At 37.8% G+C, this 21,773-nt stretch overlaps 1 protein-coding gene across 4 annotated transcripts in view; it reads left to right on the top strand.

Moving 5' to 3' along the window:
• Positions 1 to 21,773, top strand: part of LOC113052143 (5-hydroxytryptamine receptor 2C-like) — a 91,708-nt gene that overhangs the window by 3,958 nt on the left and 65,977 nt on the right. For 2 of the 4 annotated variants that reach the window (XM_026216494.1, XM_026216490.1), the window contains exon 1: positions 9,943 to 10,069. The exons of the other annotated variants lie outside the window; for them this stretch is intronic. The gene's annotated coding sequence lies outside the window, so the exon portion shown is untranslated. Of the gene's footprint in view, positions 1 to 9,942; positions 10,070 to 21,773 lie in introns of those variants that run through there. 4 annotated transcript variants of the gene reach the window in all.

Genomic DNA, 21,773 nt, shown 5'->3' with positions numbered 1-21,773 from the left:
GTGTTTTTGTGTGCCGTTAATTCCTGTCCTGTCTTTTAATAAACTGCAGACGTGGTCCACCGAAGCCAGTGGTGTCGTGTGGTTCTTTGTGGTGAGAGACGAAATCCGCTACAAGTATCTCAGAAAATTTGAATATTGTGAAAAGGTTCAATACTGAAGACACCTGGTGCCACACTCTAATCAGCTAATTAACTCTTCATGCTTCCTGCTGCTGACCAACTTTATGGAGATGCAGATTTCATTTTCCAACAGGACTTGGCACCTGCACACAGTTCCAAAGCTACCAGTACCTGGTTTAAGGACCATGGTATCCCTGTTCTTAATATCCCTGTTCAAACCCAAAGAGATATTCTTTATAAAAGTTAAGACTTGCCACGACCTCCTAAAACGTCTCGTTTAAACACGCCCCCACATGTCTACGTCACTGTGTGGGAAGATTTGCATAACACTGCCCAAATGTTTACACAAAGAAAGAAGGAATAACTTAGATTTTCTCTGTAGTATTGTTGCTGCCGCTGCCATGTCTTGGAGATGCTGTGCGTTTCATGTGAAAGCGAAACTGCTTTGTTTGTCTTCCAAAAGAGAACACAACTAAAAACCAGTGGTTAAAGGCGGGCGTACACCGTGCGAATTCGGATGGTTGGAAGATCGTATGTCCACGCACACGGCACGAGTGAGTGAGTTTATCTGAAAATCATACGGACGAGATTATATACGACACGATTTTACAACCTGCGAATTCCAGAAGCAATCGCACAAAGTTGATAGACGCGTTCGACTTGAAGCACCGCGCACGCACAGAAGGATCACTGTATGACATTAAAGTACAGCGAGAGCGATAAGAGAGCACACATATCCAATGCATTCGAATCGCTCTCGCGGTACTTTGATGTCGTACAGGTGATCATTCTGTGCAGCGCTGCTTCAAGTCGAACGCACCTAATAAAACTGCCCTCCCTCTCTCATAACTGCATATAAAATATTGATGTGACTGTTTCCGTACAGGTTATTTTTCAGCAATAGGAAACCGGAACGTTTGGTCACCCTTTGTGTGTGTGCTTGTATATGGTTTATAAATATCTGAAATGGGTATTCCAATGTAAACATGGTTTGTGAGGACAATTCCTGTGCCCTCGTAAACCAAATGGCTTTAAAAATATACTGTACGGTGTTTAATAGAAATTTTAATCATGCATTTTCCGTGATGGGTAGAGGTAGTGTATGGGGATATACAGTATAGAATACCGTTACGTCTATGGAGAGTCCCTGTAAACTACATATGCTTGTGTGAGAGAGAGAGAGAACTAAAAAGCATGGTACACGTTGCTATAAACATCATACAGAGCTCGCTGTTCCTGTCAATCAGACTTCAGCAAGTTTATCCTCCTGGTCAATAGTCCACATTCGCCGTGGCCCTGCCGTCTTTGTTCTTCTGCGGTTTACCTAATGTTTAAAAATGATCGGGAGGTCGGGAAGTGCTCGTAAGCCACTCTGCTCGGCTCATTATTCATCGCAAATGATACTAGCCGAGACCATACGAGCATACGCGATTTCCAGACGATTGAAAAAAATTGCATGCGATCTCGTACGACAGCAAAAATCGCACCGTGTACGCCCGCCTCAAGTTGTATTTACAGCACTGTTCCAGAACAGTTCAAACCAAATATTTGTGTGTGTGTACAATGCATTTAATGTTTCCTGAACCTACAATACCAGCTGTTCTGACTCAAAGCTTATAAGTATGTTTTTATATTTAAAGAATTTGTCTCTGATAATTCAAACGCAAGTAGAGCAGAGCTTGTCGTTTGTCGTTTCTCCAATCACAAATGCAGACAAATGGTTTTATGTTTACGCTGCCTGCTACACAACACAATGCATAAAAAGACAGCATAAGTCATTATAACCAGTAATTCAGGGTTTTTCCTGGGTCAAAATTGGTCTTCGGTGGTGGCTGACCGACATGGTAAATTTTACTTAACACTCTTGCTAAATGGGGTAAGCACATTTACTTTCTCATTTCAGATATACAGTATATGTTCTTCTAAGAAGTAATGATTTCTTTATACACCGATTCAGGCACTGACGTGCAGACCAATTGCTTTAACTATTCATTATAATGAATCGGCTCAAAGGAGTCATTAGGTTACAAATCAGACTTTAGCGAACGTGTTGTGTGGGAATCCTGGTTGTCAGGACATCGCGAAAGATTTGTCAACACGCACGCAAAACACCTCATAACTGTAAAGATTTTTTTTTAATGGTGCTGAATAATTTCTGGTCCCAATTTTATTATTATCATCATTATCAATATTATTATTATTATTAATAAATTTCACTAGTGGTCCACTGTATGAAGAATTTTTGGGTATAATATGTCACAGTTCACTTTATTTTGCTATACTCACCTGCATAAATGTATTATAGTGTCCTGCACCTACTAGTAAAAAAATATATTAAAATATCTGGTGTCTGAATAATTGCTTGTTTGACTGTGCATTAATTCTTGTTAAAACTACAAAGTAAGGAGCGTGTGTGATTTTCTTTCTTTCATTTTCTTGGATTAACATTACAGCAGCCAGTAGTTAAATTAGGCACGGTCACTTTAAGAGACAATGAATCCATCCAATATAATACACGTCTAATTTTTTTCTAAACTTTTTACATTCACTTAAGACATAACCAACAGTTTTTTTCGAACATACTTTCGAAGACGGTATGAATTTGACGGTATTTGTATTTGACGGTACAAAATAAGGCAAATTTCAGTGTTCAAGCGTTTTGAGACGCCTCTTTCTGCATGAGCTCTAAACATCAGAACACCGCGGTGCTGAATTGGGCTCTTTTGCATCCTTTTCTGTTTGTTTAAACTGTGATTTGTATTTGTTCGTTCAGGTGCAGGAGGAAGTTCGAGGAGAACTTCACGAAGTAGAGTTCAGTTCAGTGTTGCTGTCTGTGATACGCGGCTCTCTCTCTGCGTGCTCACTGAACACAGCGCGCGAGTAACAGCTTCTCAGTTCCTGCTGAGCCTGCAAGGCTTAAAAACACGTGAAAATGCTAAGCTTTTGTGACCACAAACAGCAGTGGCCTGTCAACTGTCCTGAGCATCTTTTAAGGATGGCCTCAGCCAGACGGTTGAGATCGCCAGGGGCACCCCTTCAGCCGTGTGCCCCTATAATAGTCACCACCTTTCACCACACTAGCGACGACCCTGGGATCAGCTGATTTTGATGTGAGGGAGAGAACAAAGCCAGAACTGAAGACGGAGAGTGCCCGCGTCGGGGTGGGGCACTGTGCTCGTTCTCTCTGTCACTCCGTCAGTAGCCTCCTTCACTCACAAAACCCAATTACAAATCAAATAAGGCTTTGGCGGCACAAAAAAAAAATCGTTTTGGCGGCCGCCAAAAAAATTTTTATGTAGGAAAAACCCTGTAATTATGTCCCCATTGGATGCAACACATGCCTTTTTTGCAATGGGTTTTATTGTTTTTGTCTCGTTGCGCCAGGACAGGGCATCACAGTATGTTAAAGACGGGTAACATTTGTCACACGCTTGAGGTATTCAACCAATCACAATGCACTGGACAGCTGGCCAACCAGCATACACCTCGCTTTTCAGACTGATGAGCTTTGTAAAAATCGACGCATTTCAGAAAGTCGGGCATAAAGATGATAATAATAATAAACAATAATGTACAGTATGTGGAAAATATTATGGCTTTTTTTTTTTTTTACCATAAACCACATAAACACATTGCATTACAACAAATAAACAAAATAATGTTCTTTTTAGCAACGTCATATGACCCCTTTAAAAAAAAGCATTTCATTAAAATATTAATCTTTTCTAACAACATACACTACCGTGCAAATGTTTGGGGTAGGCATATTTTTATTCTTCCTTTTTTTTTAAGAAATTAAAACTTTTATTCAGTAAGGATATGTTGAATTGATAAGAAATGAAAGCAAATATTTATATTTTGAATAAATGCTGTACTTTTTTACGTTTTATTCATCAAAGAATCCTGAAAAAAAGTATTGCAGTTACTGCAATTCAGCATTTCCTCACAGAAATAAATGATATTTTAAAGGATATTAAAACTGTAACCACTATTTTATATTGTAAAGACATTTTGAAAGATTGTTAATTTTTCTGTATTTTTGATCAAGTAAATGTAGCCTTGAAGAGCATAAGAGACTTCTTTAAAAAAAACATTTCATTTCTCACTAATCCCAAACTTTTGAACGGTAGTTTATAAATATATAGACTCACAGGAAGATAGAGAACCCAGGGGAAAAAAGTAGAGCCCAACCAAAATGGATTTTTGGGGGCCGATGCCGATATTAACTTGAAAATAGCAGATTTATAAGCCGATATTTTGATTTTGAAAATAAACTGGATATTAGACCCATTTCCTATAAACTGCACTTACACAATAGCAAATATCTAAATATCTAATATCTAAATAGCAAAATATCTGCCTGTTCTATGTATGTGGGCTGTATAAACCATTTTCCAGAAGGGATTTATGTAAAAAAAAAAAAAAAAAGCCTTAGATTAAGGTCTCAATGAGTAAACAATTGCACATCAAAAGTATATATTTTTTTAATGATCAAAAAACAGTCTGGTTTTAAACATTTAACACTTTTACTTTCTTCCAGTTGAAGCTGGTTTTAACAGTCTGTGTGTGTACTGTAAATAAATTATAATACTAAAGTTAAAGTATTTGCAGAAGTAGTCCCACACTTTGCTGCTACAGCATTCACCTTTTTCAGGTATCTGTAGGCAGAGAGAGAGACAGAGAAAGAATAAGCATGTGTATTAATAAAATCACCATGTATCATTACTCATGTCATCATTAGAATTATAATTATAATAAATGGAATAAAAAGGAAGCTATATTAGGGGAAGTCGTGGCCTAATGGTTAGAGCGTCGGACTCCCAATCGAAGAGTTGTGAGTTCTAGTCTCGGGCAGGACGGAATTGTTACCACAACTTAGGTGCCCTTGAGCAAGGCATCGAACCCCCAACTGCTCCCCGGGCGCCGCAGCATAAATGGCTGCCCACTGCTCCGGGTGTGTGCTCACAGTGTGTGTGTGTGTTCACTGCTCTGTGTGTGTGCGCATTTTGGATGGGTTAAATTCAGAGCACAAATTCTGAGTATGGGTCACCATACTTGGCTGAATGTCACTTTCACTTCACTTCACTTAGCGTTAGAGTAACGTAACCAGCCTGAATTCACCAAATTGTTCTCTGGACCTGAGGGTAGCGTCTTCTTCCTTGCTTCTCTCTTAATTATCATCAGCTGGACTAGCGCTATCGCTCGCTTCTTACAACGGGACAGATACATGTTTGCTGCTGACCGAAAGGAGGAACAACAGACTATGAAAGAGCTCCCGCTAAAAGATTTTAAAACTCCGCCAACGTCATAGCCCAGCGCAGCGCAAATCGCGTTGTATCTGAAGGGCAACCCTGAACCCAGCATACCGCGTCCTGTGTGAAAGGACCATTACGCGGTCATTATGTGGGAAACACACCGCAATAGAATAAGAATAATTTAAATGCTAACGTTATAGTTTGACCTCTTATTAACGTTCGCGCTCTTCCACTGATAAACAAGGTATTAGCTTTGTGGCTAATCAAATATAGCAATGCATGAGCGGCTGTAAGTGATGTTGCAGAATATTTAGAAGTGATAATGATAGGACCGTTAGCTAGAACTACCACACCGTTTTTATATACAGTGTATGAACTACATCTACAATCATTTCACATGACGAACGACAGACTCACCTGGGTGGCTTGGCTGATCGCTTTCTTCTGTAGTGAATTTCTGGCGCTGTTGTCAACTCTGGAGTTGCAGACCGCCCTCTGGTGGGCAAAGTATGCAACACTCATAACATGAGTGAAGCATGAGACTCTGTTTTTTCATGTTTCATCGGCCGTTATAAACGCGATGCCGATTTAAATGCAATTAGCTCATATCGGCCGATAATATCGGCCGGCCGATATATCGCTCGGGCTCTAGAAAAAAAGTTTATGATGACTACCCTTGTTTCTCTTCTACCTTTTCTTCTACAAAGCCCTTAATGGTAGATGTGCATGCAGCAGGGAGTCAGTGGGATATATATGGATGTTGGAATGCAGGAGTTTTCGTTTGACATTCTCCAAACGTACTTCCTGAAAGTGGGGAAAATGTGCCTCAAATATCCCTCGTTATTGTTGAGTAGTCTAATGATCCTGTCTGCTGGCAATGTTAAACAGGGAGGCCGGATTACCTTTCAGCTTTTATGATTACACTTTGTGTGTGTGTGTGTGGTGGGAGATGTTCCTGTGAGGCTTATTAGACTTGCAGGCGGACTCTGTGAGAGAAGAGAAAATTTCTGCACTTATCACCTCGCATAAAGGCCACTTTAGACAGACACTAAGGCACATATGAGGCACTGATGGAGGACATAACTTCTAGAGGTAGGAGCTGTGCCTTTATGCTCTTTTAGGTTGATGTTCTTTCCCACCTAAACTTCTAACCCTATTTGACCCAGTAATGAATGTTGGCTTCTATGATTATACTTGAGATGGTTGAGCTGGATCTAATTGACTTTTCAAATCCTATAATCCTTCATTCATATCATAAACCTATTTTATTTCCCTGTTCTTCTTGCCCTTCAACCCTTGTGGAGCTCCATTTGGCCTCTGTGCATTCAGTCGATCTGTCCTAGCCTGGCTTTAGGGTGAAACTCAGGTCCCTGCTGTTGTCACAAATTATATGTCAGAGGCACGACGAAGCCATTCGTAGGAGCCGTGCTGGGTCTGTATAATTTAACACATAGCACTCAGCACTGGGATGGTGCCAAAACGTGCAACTGCAGATCTCATCTAATCGTATTCTGCTCCATTCAGCACCATGCAGTCCTTCGTAATTGGCTCTTTGAAAAGGTGTTTTGTTAGGTGCGATTAGTCATACCCCATAAGAGAGCAGACGCTGCTGTCCATAAGAGGATTGACTGTATTTAAGTCACAAGAATTTTTGTTGATAGTCTTGCTTTGCTTTATAACAACTTTGCCACGCCAAATATTGGGTTAAAGTAATGCAAGTCATTATTGAGAATAATGGAAGGTCCATAAATTGGTAATGGGAATTTGGGAGGAAAATGTGCTTAAAGTGATAGTTTACCCAAATGGAGTTTATTTCTTCTGTTGAACTCAAAAGATGATGTTATTTTGGCAACCAAACTGTTGCTGGTAGCCAATGACTTCTATATTTTTTTCCCTATGGATGTCAATGTTTGGTTACCAACTCAAAATATCTTCCTTTGTGTTCAGCAGAAGAAAGAAACATACAGGTTTGGAACAACTTGGGGGTGAGCAAATAATGACAATTTTCTCTTTTTTTTTTCTTTTCTTTTTTTTTACCAACCCTTGGTAAAAATAATATTATAGTTGAAAATTTAAATCTAATATATTAAATCCTATGTGAGGTGTTTTTAACCAAAATTTAAAGCATAAATTAAAAAATAATGCAACAGCAGTAAATGTATAATTTGTCTTCAATTTCTTTATGCAAAATTTACCTTTTTTTTTAAGGTGAAATTAAATCTAGACATACTTTCATGTAATCTATGTATTAATCCAAATTGGTTCTAGTTTTTTTTTTTACTAGAATTAAAAATAAATAAATAATATATCTTGCAAAACTATCATAATTTGCTGCTACAAATGTTAGTGGTCATTTCAAGGTAGAGAGGGTAAAGTCTTAAAGGAGTTATGTCCTTTACTCTGACATAAGTTGGTTTGGCTCTGAGGAATATTCTTACTGTAAGTGTGAGAGGATGCATTTTCAAATCTTGCTTCACTGACCATTTTGTTTTAGTAAACAAATACCATCTGCTTATCAGTAGATGTAAATCAGTTAAGGTGGCTGATTTAGTTGCATGTTGTGTTATTTTTTTCACTGGACTAGAGAGTGTTCTGATGAGGCATGAAGCTTGCATTTATGAGGTGTATGTGGGGTAGTGCTCTGTACAGACCAGCCTGTGACGCTTATGAGTTGTGATAAAAGAATGTATGGACATGAATGTTTTTATTTAAAGGGGGGGTGAAATGCTCGTTTTCACTCAATATCCTGTTAATCTTGAGTACCTATAGAGTAGTACTGCATCCTTCATAACTCCAAAAAGTCTTTAGTTTTATTATATTCATAAGAGAAAGATAGTCTGTACCGATTTTTCCCGGAAAAACATGAGTGGCTGGAGGCGTGACGTGTGGTCGGAGCTAAAGAATCACGCGCGCAGTAGGCTTTTGCGTTGAGCGCGTCTGGAAGTTGTGACACCCTGAGGACAAAACCAACCAAAACAAACCATGGCTAACAGTCAGATTCAGCGTATATTTATGATCCAGAGGCTGAAATTGAACATGACTAAGTTCCACTTTGTCCTCTTTTTTTTTTTTTTTTTTTTTTTTTTTTTTAAGCTGTACATGTGGAAAGTGCTGTTTGATGACATGACAACATCGCATGTTGTTTACTTGATGTGCTTAAGCATCGATAGCTAAGTTAATACCACAGAGATATTTGAAGCAGTTTTACTCACCGCCTGCGGTTCCAACACACGATCATGACCCTTTTTCGTTGGGACTGCATTATCTTTAAGAAATAAACGATGTGCAAATCCGGCGTCAAACTGGGCCTTGTTTGTAAAACAAGCATCTTCGAAATGCAGGGAACAAACACAAACACTTGCACAACTCCGTTGATGCTCTGTAAAAATAAACTCCATCCACTGGTCCCTTAATGCTGTTTCTCTTTTGGTAATCTGTGCAGGGTTGTTTTGCCCTGGCAACCAAAAACACACTCCTTTTGTGACATTTCGCGACACTCTCGCTCTGATCAGTGAAGTCTGTTGAGCTCTCAGTGCTGTGCTATACAGGAGCGCGCGCTCTTCCGGCAGACGTGCCTCAGGACCCATATAAGGAAATTCCGCTCCATCTAACGTCACACAGAGCCATACTGAAAAATACTTTCCGAAACTTGTGACAAACCAGAAGTAGTATTTTTGGAACAGAAATACTCCTTCAAACGTACAACTTAATTTTTTTAACTTTGTCCATGTTTAGCATGGGAATCCAACTCTTTAACAGTGTAAAAAAACTCAGTATGCATGAAATAGCATTTCACCCCCCCCCCTTAAACAAATAAATTAAAAAAAAGCTTATTGGAGTACATTTTAAAATTTAAATTGGCATGCTGTTAAATTCAAAATGTAACGTTTAATTCAATGTTACCTGCCATATTTTTGTAATTAATTGTAAAATGTAATAGCAATTTTGGAGTGAAAACGGTTTGCCTACATTTGTTTTAATTGTGTGTGTGTGTATTTATGTTTCAAAGTAAGATGATTATTTCTAATATTAAGTACAATTGTGTAATCTCAGATGTAGGATAGGCTAAAATCATTCACTTTATACCACAGTGCAGCAGTATTTGCCTGACTATGTACTCTACATTATAATAAATTTAAGGGTTGTAGCCTATATAGTATTTAAAGACGTCTAATTCACTAAAGTAGCCACATTTATTAAACTGGCTTATTAAACATCTTATATATGAACTCACTTTAGGCATCGCATTTGGACGCATGTCATTTCATACGACGACTTATTGTGAAACGATCTCTGTGACTTTTCACTTTCTGGATGGAGAGAAAAGTCCTCAATTGTCCACTTATTGCACATACAACGAAATTAAACCGGACCGTTGAGTCTTGAGAGACGAGTTACAAATAAACACTGGCTAGCCACCACCCTTGCTACCCGTGGCCGCGCGCCAGAGCGCAGCTGCATTGGCAGACAGCTGGTGGATCCGCGCGCGTTGTTTGGTATGCGGCTGGTTGCAGGCAGTGACGACGCGCGCACTCTCTCTCTCCGAGCTTCAGTCTGAATGAGCACGGTCCTCCTCCTGCCACAGGATTGCGTTCCTGAGGAATTCATCATCAATGAAAGTGAAGGAAGACTAAACTGTAGAGGAGAAACGCGAGAATGCCGGCAGATCAGAGGAGACAGACGATTGCTTAATTGGTGAGTTAATGATGAATAACATGCATTCTGTTTTTTACTCAAGAAAACACTTGTAGCTATGTCTCATTTCATTTTAGATGGATATATCGCTTTCTTCTCAAAGCGACGTATTACGTATTTTTTTAACAACTGTTTTCCACAAGCGTTTCCGCTTGACTAATCTGTAAAAAGTACATAAAGTCTTGATTTAAGTGTTTACTGTAAGTTATGTCTGAAAACGAGTGTGAGCTGGAAAAGTGAATGAGCTCCTAAACGTTTAAAAATGTAAATTTAACCCATTTCAAGTAGTCTATTTACTCTATCTGGTTTCTCTTTCTTTGGCAATGATCATGTGCGCTGGTTAAGACAATACGTTATAAATGTTTTGAGTTCTTATGTTAATGACAGCATTGCTGGTGATTTTTCTATTATTTAGTTAGAGATGAATCTCAAAGATTGTATTGATATGCGCTGTGATGTGTAATAGAACTTTAGTGTTTCTACTGCCCAACGCTCCAGTTACATTACGCATATTGTTAATCGAGTGAAATAAACACATTAAGTCATGCATTTGCATGAAATAGTCTTGAGTATACGCAAGTTGTTCCATAATTATTCGCAATTCAGTGTCACTTTCAAAGAGTCTCAAACGAATCCACACTTCCAGTGGAATTTAAATGTGGCGTCTTTGCTCTAAGAAAGCGTTGTATGTCAGATTCAGTGATGTATAGAGACAGATTTATGAGCACAGGTCACACTAATTATAGTTTCTGAGGTATATTGGCCCCGAGCTACTTAAAATTCATGATTAAGTGATGATGTCAGTTTAATAAGTGGGGTCACTCTAAGCCTAGCTCTGAATTTATGACTTCTGGGTTCGTATGGTGACATTGTGCGACGCAATGTGTCCAGAATCCATTCAGCACCTTTCCGCTTCTTGGGGCACCCGTAACGGGGACTTGGAGATGCGCGCGCCCGCGAGAGAGTGTTGGACGCGTACAGGTTCGATAAGTGGACGTTGTAATAAGATGAAATGACGCAATACGACTGACATCATCCGACATTACAGTTGCATGCGTAACTGTGTCACATTTATCGTCGGGGAAAAAAAATCGCATTTTAAGTTTGGGGACGAAGGTGAGCTGAATGATGTGTTATATAAAAATGTGTTGTTTGCTTGTGCCACATTTAGCGTAATTATGCCACATTTAGCGTCATTCAAACATAATACTATGTCTGCTTTTTTAGGAGTGAAACAATCATATTGTTTTATAGAGTAAAAGTATTTTGATACTGTTTTTAGACACTGAATTATGAAACAAAACACAGCAAAAGAGAACACAGCAATCATATTTGTTGTAGTCGCCTTATCACCACGATACGTTTGCCCATCTCTGATGACTTCGGCTTCTGATAACCACAGAAATGTGGACATGGTCCTTTGGAGACAATCTACAAGTAATGTATCTAAATAATATATTTCCCTAGGTGTGGTTTTTTGATTTGTTCATCTTGGCAACAAATGATTTAGAATGCATCTTGGCTTTCATCATTTTCTTTCAGATATCATTATGTATTAAAATGGACACCTGATCTAGAGTCAACAACCTGGAGAGAAATTGATAATGTGAGGCTGTGCTGGAGTATATTCTGGTGTTCTGGGTTTTGGTTTTATGTTTAAAGTTCTGATTCTCTGTGGGGTTTCTCTCATAAATATGAATTGGCTGCATGGTGAATGCATTAAGGCCATGTTCAGCCAGTGTTCTGTCAGATCTGATTGTACCCAGTGGGAATGGCTTACCAGCATGAATGAAACACAGTAGCTCATAGTGTTTAGGTTGGGATTATGGCTGCATTTTTGTTACTTTAGTAGTTTTTTTTTGTTGCATGTGTTGGCACATCTGTGGAATGTGTGTTTTTACTAACAACCAGCATGATAAACTGTGGTATAAGAAACGTCAATAATCTTGAGCCGGTGACCTGACCTGCTCCAGTTTAAATTCATTTGCTGTTTTGACAAAAACCATGCACATTAGAAGATCCTCCTCTGAATCATTTTGTTTTTTAATTGCTTTATGCTAAATAAAAGCTGTCCAAACATGGATAAATACATGCATTGAAACAGTTGTGTGTGCTCACAGGGGAAAATTCCCTTTCTGCCTGTCTGCCTTTTTCTCTCTTTTCCTCTCTGTTAGTCTTTTGCACCCCCCCCCCCCCAACCCATTTCATCTGATCTTGTCATGGTGTACTCTCGTGCCCATATCCCCGGATTACAGCCCTAGAGAAAAGATGCAGAAACAACCCACCTGTCACAGTGTTCCACCCTGGGGACTAAAGACATCCCAGGTTCAGTGACATAGCATGGGGAGTATCTCACCCTGAGACTGTCTTTATATAGGTGTGGAAATACAAAAGATAGCCCATATGCCACTTTTCTTGTGGCACCGGTGGTGGGATGAATCACAGGGTGCATTATGATATTTAGAGGGGTCACACTTGCCACACTTGTTACTACACGTAGTGTAAAGTAAAGGCAGTTTTATACTCGCCGCGTCTGCACAATCACGAAGATGTGTGTGGCCGAAATGACGTGAATACTGACGAGACAATGCTAAACTTTGTTATTTATTTGTCGATATATAATACAGCATGAGGTGTAATCCATGCCTCGTCTTATTGATCAAAAGTAACAGTAAATACTTATTTCTGTTCTACTACTTATTGTCTGTTTCATATAAATGCAGTTTTCTTTTTTTAATTTCTATTGATTAAAGAGTCTTGAAAAAAAGTTTCTAAACTAAGTAGCATAACTGTTTTCAACTGTGATAAGAAGAAATGTTTTTTGAGCACTAAATCAGCATATTAAAATTTATTTCTGAAGGATCATGTGATACTGATGACTGGCGTAATGATGCTGAAAATTTAACCTTGCCATCAAAAGAATAAATTACATATCGTCCCCTTGGAATTATAAGGTTCTATCTGACATTTTTGTCAAAATTGAGTTATTCACATATTCTTATTCTGTGACGATTAATGTACATTATGTGATGTTTTATTTTAAGTTGTGTACATTTTGGGATTTTTTATTAAAAAAAACAAAAAGGTTCTATCTATAGAAGTCTATGGAACACAAAAATTTTAAAGCTCAATATCTCAAAACTACTCAGAACGCAGATAGAACCTTATAATTCCAAGGGGACGAATACAATACAATATTGGCCTGATATACTATAGCTTATACAGCAGGCAGTTTATTAGCGAAAGGATAGGTTCTTTTGGAAGTGACAGAATACTATAGAAATTGTTTGATGTTTTAACCCAAGGGTTTTCAAATTGGAGTCTAAGGATGCCCGTTGATGTCAGAGGATGATAGTAGAAAAAAATGCTAAATAGCTACCTACATTTTTAGGGCTGCCAAAGTTGATGTGATGTTTATTGTATATGTTTAACATAATTTTTTAACCCATATATCAAATTAAATTTTATGGTTTCATTCTGCTTTTTAAAAACAAATTGATTATTTATTGTATTGGCAGCTCTAGTTTTTATCTCTAAAAAAATGGGGCTTATATGACTGTATTTTTGCAAAAAACGATCTGCGGCAATCTTTACTTTGAAAGTTATCGTAATAATAAATTTGCATTCATTTCAAAATGTTTCTCTTCAGAGTTAGGCATCTGACTTGATGCTTATAGTGGGTAGAAAAAGGTATGTTTTCAACTTAAAACAAAGCAAATATTTGCTGGATCATATTTTAATAATTTGCTTTGGCTTTTGTAAAATGATAGAAAAAAACAAAACAATAAAAAAGCCAGTTATATAATAAAAACAAAAGATAACATGTTGCCTATATAACATAATGTTTAAAAGTGTACTTTTCAGAATACAGAATCAAGTTTACACAATAAAGGGGTCTGTGTATGTGAAAATATATAGTTGCCTTTAAATTATCAGAAGGGACCATAATATTTAGCTTCCCTTGACATGAAAAAAGTTTAAAAAACCTATTCTAATGCATTTTGACTCTCATATGACTTATATAAATGGGTTTCCCCTAGACACTAGGGAGGTTGGTAGCACGTACTTTATAGAAAGACAGACTGGTATGAAAATATGCAAATAAGCAGACACATGTACCTATGGTTCTGCGATTTGCTTGCGCTGCACCTGGAGAACAGAGACATGCTTCTCTGACTCGCTGTCAGAGTCCACAAGTAGAATGGCATCACTGTCACTATTTGCTCACTTCAGGTCTATGCACACCACATAGATGAATAAAAATTAGGTTGTCACAGCTTGAATGTTTCAGGAAGTAGATCATTTGTAGAATGCAGTGGTCACATCAAGATAAGGCACTCACAGATGTAATGACTGTGTGTATGTTCCATAGACTCAACAGCATAATGGGATTTATTTATATAGTATCAGGTTGAAGCTGCTGAATAAATTAAAGAAAGTAATTCAGACGTGAGGCAAACACAATCCATATACAGAGAGCTGACTCTTTCTCTTGAAGACATAACATTGTATATTATTGTTGCAGAACCTGTTTTTCCAGCTACTGGGAATAATTTAGAATACACACAGAAACGTACAGTAAACCGTTTTCATTGTCTTTGTGTATTTGCATTTTATGCCAGTCCTGAGCTATTCCCCACACATTACATCTGTATGCAAGATAACATCTATTAGAAAGATCAGTGAAACACATCTCTAACGTCAGCTTATGAAAGAAATCAAATTGCTTAATGTTTTGCAGTGTTACTCCACTCAGGAGTCAAGTGTGGGCGTAGCAGAGGTTTATTAGTTCACTGTACTTTGAACTAATGTGCATTTACATTTTATCTATTTGCGGATATTATGCATTTTACAAAGAAACAATGCATTCAAGCTATACCAGGGATCCTCAACAGGAGGTCTGTGTTGGTACTGCAGGGGTCTGCCAATTATTGGTCGATCTTAATTTTTATTTTAATTTTTTGGAGCAAAATTTCATTATGATATTAATATTAAACAGAAAAATACAACGTTATAGGTGTATTCCACTCAAATATTTAAAATTGTCATGATTTACTCACCCTTATGTCATCCTAAACCTGTATGCATTTCTTTCTTCTGCAGAACATAAAATAAGTTATTTTGTTAAATGTTGGAGCCCATTGACTTCCACTGTATGGAGAAATGTTTTATTTTATGTTCCACAGAAGACATAAAGCTTTGGAGCAACGTGAGCATGAGTAAATTATGACAATTTAAAATTTTTTGATTAAATATTACCAAATAGCTTTACTTAACTAAACTAAAGCTCAATTTAAGAAGTCCACATGCATTTTTTTTTCTTTATTTTAAGCTTGGCTTAAAATGCTTAAGAAACTGATTTTTACATGTAATGTAACAAGGGCATCCACCAAGGGATCTATATATTGAATACCTTAGCGTTGCTAGAGATACACTTTATCAGTTGAGCTACAGAAACACTATTGCATTGTAAATGAGTTATGAGTGAGAATTGAGAATGAGAATTATATGCATCTGCTACATTAAAGCTAACAAATTTAATCACATGAGTAAAAAAAAAAGCAAAGTTGTTTGTGTATTATCATCTTGTTTGCTGACAGGATATTCAGTGATTACAAAGTCGAGTCAGTTGTTTATTATAAGAAGAGTATGACAAAATTACAGACACTTAAGTGGATAATTGGTAGTCTTTGTAGCTCAGCAGCATGTTTAGAAGTGCTACAGATGGCCTTTTTTGCTGGATGTCTCTTTTGTTAAATTTCAAAATGTGCATGCAGCATGACACGTTAAACTTAACAATGGCCTTGACTATGGTCTTTTTTCTTTTTCTGATGTTCTATTTTCATGTTCTAATTTAAAATCTGTACATTCTGTTTCAGTTATACTTAATGGAAATACTTCAGCTGGTATCAACAGCAATTCCACATATGCATTCTGTCTGTCTCTGACTGTGAGGGTTGAAACTCCGGCTGTGGAAAAACAAACAGAGCTTCGCATGTGGCTTTGGACCCTGCGTGTGTGCAATGTGTGAGGCTTAAATTCCAAACGCTGTGAGTGTTGTATAAATCGTCAGCTCTCACCTGGAATGCATATGAGCTGGACCACAATGTAGCTCACCATGGTACTCGCAGTCTCACCATTTACAGAACACATACACATTAGTATCTGATTGTTTTGTGTGTCAGTGCTGAATTGATCTGACAAATAAAGCATGTCTCCTCAGTAAATCTAAAGAAGCAGGGATTTAAAGCATAACAATTTATTAATGTAAATTAATGAAGAAATTATTATGTGCACATACGTGTATGTATTTTGTAGCACATCAATACCCCATCCATTGCTTTTTCCAAAAAAATACAAAAATTAAATCTGGATGCAGACTAAGCTTGCTTTACTGGTTTTAACTGGTTAAAGATCAAAACCTGTCTAAAACCAGCCCAGTTGGAGCCCAGATAGTAGACCAGTGATGACTGGCAAACCAATTTAGGCTGGTTTAATATGGCTTTTTTCAGCATTGTTATCACTTTCCACTGTCTGAAACGTGCTTTGTTTTCATCGACACGACAGACAAACATCATATTACGAACACGGTGAAACTTCTGCATTACAGCTGCACCTGTGGAGTTTCCCAGTAGTCGTAAAAATGCAAGTATATTTAATTTGTGAAGCAGAAAAATGCTTGATAACCATAAAGTTGTGAAGCATGGAGCAGGGCCAGGTAGAGTCATTATTTTTACTGTGCATGACTACAGACATCAGTGGCGTCCAGAGACTTTGTAAAAGTTTCCGAAAACAAATTCCTCCAAAAAAGGACTTGAATTGACCATGTTTCTCAGACAAGCTCCAGATCTCATTAGAAAGTGCTTTCAAACCTTTTTGAAGACAATGTGAGTGGTGCTTAACATTGCAAAAATGGCTCCCATAATGTTAGGTTGTTCAGAATGTTTGCCAGGCCGTTACTATCTGGATGTTTTGAGTTGTCTTTGGCCCAAGTCCAAACAGCATACTCTTAAAGGCCGTGTTGCAAGGTAAATTTTTTAACGAATTTATGCAATTTGCTTGTTGGTAATAAACATTTAAACTGTTATCCATTGTATTTTATGTTGTTGGGTATCACAAAACGGAATATAAAACGAAAAAGTAGGTACTATCTTACAGCGGTCTCCTTTCCCCCACAATGCACTGCACCACGTCACGTTGGGGAGAGAATTTACCAAAGCCCGCTTTAAGAGCATTGAGAGTGACTAGAGAGACGAGTAGTAGACGAGAGTATTCAGATAGCGCAGATTATAGATAAATAGATAGTTACATAGATATATATATAGATAGATAGATAGACAGATAGATAGAGAGATATCAACCAACAGCAACCCAAACGGACTCGCTTCCCTACAGCAAAAGCTTTTCAGTGCAGTTTCCATGGGACAGCACCCATGGAATACATATATATATGTATATGCATGTGTGTGTGTGTGTGTCGTTATTGTGCACTGCTGCTCGCAGACTAGCTCCAGTGCTCATTCCTGCGATGCTAAATAATAGCAACTCACCATGACACTGCACCAACTCTCCACTCATTCTCCTCGGACCATGCATAGGCTTTGACGGACATCAGTTCTTGGCAATTCCTCATTTGCCCTCTCACGACTGGCTCGATCGAAATTACATGGCTGCGGGCCATCATAGATGTTGGCTCTTGCCACCTCTTCCTCATCCCAGTCAGTCGCTGTAATGTTAGTTCTGATGCTGCGTTCCAGGCAGGTTTTTGCGCTACTAATCACTATTTCATACCACTACTAATGACTCTGTACCGTTTCAGGCAGGTTACGCCAAACTTTCTGAACGCAAGGAATTGTAACTAGATTATTTATTTTATTGCAACGTTGCATTGACCTAAAATCGTTTTTTCAACTGGAATAAACACTTCATCCATAGGCAGTATTATTCGTATGGGCTGTCATCGTTGTTTCGCGTGCTGTGTGACCTTGGAACTCGGAGTACATCGATCTAGTACGAGACACGATTTCACGGGTGGGAAGTCACAGGTTTAATTGCCGTTCCAGTGCACTTTCACGGGTTTAAGGTTGGAAAAACACGGGTTACGGGTTACCAGGAACGCGGCATCATACTAGGCTGAGGCTACCTTTCTTCGACTTCTCCCCAACGTGACGTCATCACCGAGTTGCGTAAAAAAAACATTAATACCAAAAACGTAAAAATTAGGTCTTAAGACCATTTTTGAGACCCATTAATCAAAAGAGATGGTTAACCTGCAACATGGTCTTTAAGTCTCATTTTCATCCTACAGTGTTCATTCTGCAATAGCCTTCTTGTAGCTCGAATGGTGCTAGCAACGGCGAAATCAAGGGTTCGATTCCCATGGAAAGCATGGACTGACAAATTGTGTGGAATGAATGCAATGTGAGCATGAATGCATCTGCCAAATCTATAAATGTAATACATATAATATTTGTCTTCCAGCAAGTGAAAATTGTCAGTCTATCTTATGTTCCAAGGTTAAATACTTAGTATGAGTGAAGTACTATAGCAATTATAGCGATGATTACCTTACTAATGACAACTGAACTAATACTGACCACACAAGATATTTTGTCAGGTTTCAGTTTGTGTTTTTGTGTGTTTACGCATGTGTACTGTATGTATACACTGTCAAACAGTAAAAGCACCGAAGTGGTTATTTGTTCACACTATGTCCCTTCTGTGACACTGAGAAACTTTGTAGATCAGGGTGTCAGAAGGAGGCTTTAAAATATCTCTGTCTATTACAGGAGGTGTGAGCTATTCAAACATCCATCCTCCCACACAAGGCCTTTCAGTTCAGTTCAGTTCAGTCCAATCATTCCCCCCCGCAGCTGTCCTCTTTCTGTCTCTTTTCTGATTTCAATCTCACATCCCCATATTATCCTTGAATTTTACATGTTTTTGCATCAATTTTTCTGGCGAGTTTTGTGCAAAACTAAAGAGCAATTTTAAAGACTGTACAGCACTACACTATAAAACTATGAAAGTTTACATGACAAAAATATCAAATTGCAGTATTTATTTTATAAATATTGCGATTTTAAACTGATTTAACAGTTGCAAAACATTATCCTGTATCATACATAAACTGTGGTTTGTGTTTATTTCACCTCCTGCATTAACAGGTGAGGCACGTCATGCTGATCCCCAAAAGCATCCCAGAACAATGCTGAACTCAGCAGAAAACAAATACTAAAATAATAAACACAATCTAAAAGGATTTATGAAGCAACATGAAATCATACAGTGCATTAATATATTTTCAATGTATTAACATACATGTTTCACAGACACTTTCCATTCAGTAACTTAATCGAGTAGATTGAAGTGGACTTAATCCAGATGATTTGCAGTTTATAGATGCAGTTTGAGGTTTGGGTTCCATGTCGGTTAATTATCATTTGGATGTAAATGTAACCCCCCTCCTCATGTAAATTATCTTTCACCATGATTGAGTTTGTAATTATTCTCAACTCCTATAAATCATTTTGTAATTTATGGCTTTTAAGGAAATAATCAATGTGGTAATGGAGAAATGTTTATAAATATTTTTCATTTTGAAGTACAGTATCCAGCATGTGCAGCATCTCTGCATTTGTGTCAAAATTAAGGTCATAATTCGTAATTAACCATTTAAGAGGTCAAAACAAAACGGATATATCCTTATGTTTATGAATTCCAAATGGTTATAATGAATGTATTTAAATGTGAGAGCCACACATTCAAAGTCAAAATGAGGTGCAGTTGCAAGTTCCACAGGCTCATAGTTTCAGTAGGGTGACCATATGAGCCATTTTCCCAGGACGCGTCCTTGCCAGGATTTCTATATTGCCTCAAACATCCAAAGTAGTTTGACCAATAACAGAAGGTATGAAGGTATGGTACATAATCAACCAATCGTGGTGTGTGAGAAGGTAAGATCTACAGAGAACGATCAAAGCAATGCAAATACATGTACATGTTAGGTGTTTGTTCGTTCATTCAACTTTCAAGCATCGCTGAACACCGATCATTGCATGACACCAAAGTACCAAGAGAGTGATTTTAATGCATAAGGAGCCATCTGCTCTGCTCTCTATAGCTCTTATGAATGTCATACAATGATCAATCTGCACAGCACAAACAGCCAAAATCTGGATATTTTAGGCAATATAAAATCCTGGCAAGGACACTTCCTGGTAAAATGGCTCATATGGTCACCCTAGTTTCAGTGAATATCATACATTTATGCCAAGTGAATGTTTATGAACTAGTGTTGATGAATTTTGACAATGTTTACTTTAAAGTATTAATATTTTAAGAGTGCATATTTTATCTTTCTGATCTTTTTTTATTAGCAGCTAGAAGTAGTAAAGCATGGACATTTCAAAATAAGAGTCCAAGCATATTTTGGGGTTGTTTATAATTAAAAGTTCCACATTATGCATAAAGTTTTTTCCCTGGTTATGATTCGTATTTTGGTCATACAATAAGCTGCATCTGGCATTTAATTTAGTGTGAGCAGCCCTGACACAGGAAAGCGAGACTAAGAACATTATTTAACACAATCAACATATAGATTTGACTAGTTTAATTATCTTTTATAATAGCCTTTCTTTAAATTTGTTATTCATAATCATTGATATATTATGTTATGCACAAAACAAATAATGCATTCAAAAGTAGTGTATTGTGCACTTTTTTTTACTTAGACCTACTGCTATATAAACAAAAGTTTAAACTGTTGGTTTGCAAACATTTTAAAACAAATAAGGTGCTTTTTACACCAGTGTTTCTTTTACATAGTAGCAGTTAAAATATTTATTGTAGCCTAAATCTCAACTTATAACATTAATGTAAATTGATAAATTAAATATAAAACAAGCCATTTGTCGCTGCCAGGACATTAACATTTTTATAGGCAATATTTTATAGTTTGTTATAGAAAAACAAGTTATGCTCAGAGTCCAGAGCCTCGATCCTAACATTATAACAGGCACCTTCCTATTAGAGACCTGCATGATCACGGACCTATTGCAGCAGAGTGTGGCGCGGCACAACACTTGGTTGGCGGGTAGAGACTTGTGCGAGCGGGATGCGGGAGAATGGTTAGGGTTTGCTCACACTAGACAATCTTAAATGTGCCGGAGCGCGTTTGACCCCCAAAGCCTGGTTCGTTTGACTAGTGTTGTCGTTCTTTTTTGTAGTCCCTGGCTTAGTTGGAAGAGGTGGGCAAGAGCACAGTTCAGTTATATATAGATCAGTAAGTGTGAGCGCTAACTGTGCTGGAGTGCAGATCTTCTGATACCTGCTGCATGATTGCGTGAATATTTATGAGCGGCAAAAAGCTATAGATCTGTAAAGCAATATATTGTGAGAGGAACGCGTGTTACCATGTCCCATTCGACTTAAAATAAAAAAATCACAAAGTTAACAAAATGATTCACTCCACTATGTTGAGCAAAAGCGTTTCTCTACTGTTTTCACGTGCTATTGGAAAATTCCTATTTCGAACTTATAAAGTCATGATTACGAACTAGTTGCATTCTTTTCTGTTAAAAAATAACAGTGGACAGTGGTTTATGAATGTTGATGCTTTGCCTAAATAACTTCATTGGGAGCATCCCCTCCTGTGACCCATTATCTGTATGTGTATTCAGAGCCACTGAGCAATGGCTTTCAT

The sequence above is a fragment of the Carassius auratus genome, chromosome 32, assembly GCF_003368295.1.
Source record: "Carassius auratus strain Wakin chromosome 32, ASM336829v1, whole genome shotgun sequence".
Classification (NCBI taxonomy): domain Eukaryota; kingdom Metazoa; phylum Chordata; class Actinopteri; order Cypriniformes; family Cyprinidae; genus Carassius; species Carassius auratus.
Note: the sequence above shows the minus strand (reverse complement) of the source record. Positions and strands in the feature narration are given on the sequence as shown.